We start from the raw sequence: 997 nt of genomic DNA on the forward strand, positions 1-997 counted from the left end.
TTAAAACTAAGTTTACTTTTATATCCCTAAAAGTAACATAAAGTACTTTTACCAAGTGTCCTAATTTCGACATAGGTTAGTGGAAAGGATTCAGTTTACATAATCCCTTCCAAATGGAAAGCCAGACCTTTCCCATATAAATGAGTAATTTCAACCAACGAGATAAAAATAGTGCATCTGAATAGTCCCTTGGGGAACTGAGTGCAAGGACTCTGTTGCCAAACCCTCAGTCAAGCCCAGAATTACAGGTAACAGTTGCATTTGCCATTTTAAAGGTTATTCCTTATATTGGAGAACAAATGAATTTTGTGGCATATGTTTTCAGGTATGGAGCCTGCTGTTCAGTGATGATAAGAAATGAAATGTATTCAGAACCAACTCATCCAGCAGCAAGTGAACAATCCATGAACTCTACTAATTAAAGAAGAGCTGGAGAGATGGGCATGGTGGCAGGTGCCTATAATCTCAATATTCAGGAGACTGAGACATTATTCTTGAAGCCGGCCTGAGATATACAGTGAGATCTTATCTCAAAAAATAAAGAGTGCCGTAATGAAGTAATGGTCTTAATGTCAGTGCTTCGTTTCCTAACATTCCATTATGATCTCTGTGTGGCACTTACTATAAGCCTGGAAGCAACCAATAACCAATGCCTTCTTTGAAAAATGAAACTATATCACAAAATAGAACAAATGGATCATTCTATAGGTATCTGAGAAAAGCTGTAATGGACAGTGTTGTTAATGGCTTTAGAAATGAAAATTGATTAAACATAATAGCATCCCAAATATTTAAATTTTTATTTACTTATTAGTAAATCTCAAAGAGGGGAAAAATGATATTCATGTAACCTAAAGTAAGTAAATATAATCAATTTGCTGTGTTTACTTTCATTTGAACAGTACCACCACTTGAATCTTCTGTTCTGCAAAATGGAAGCAAACAGAGAAGGCAAGGGATTTTTCTTATTTTAAAGACTATTTTATTTTTAATTATG

The 997-nt window shown here is 34.4% G+C and overlaps 1 protein-coding gene across 1 annotated transcript in view; it reads right to left on the reverse strand.

Annotated features, from left to right (window-relative positions):
- The window catches only part of Hnmt (histamine N-methyltransferase), a 29,239-nt gene that overhangs the window by 5,119 nt on the left and 23,123 nt on the right, over positions 1-997 (reverse strand). The window lies entirely within an intron of this gene.

Source organism: Nannospalax galili, unplaced genomic scaffold, assembly GCF_000622305.1.
Source record: "Nannospalax galili isolate Female #2095 unplaced genomic scaffold, S.galili_v1.0 scaffold889, whole genome shotgun sequence".
Lineage (NCBI taxonomy): Eukaryota > Metazoa > Chordata > Mammalia > Rodentia > Spalacidae > Nannospalax > Nannospalax galili.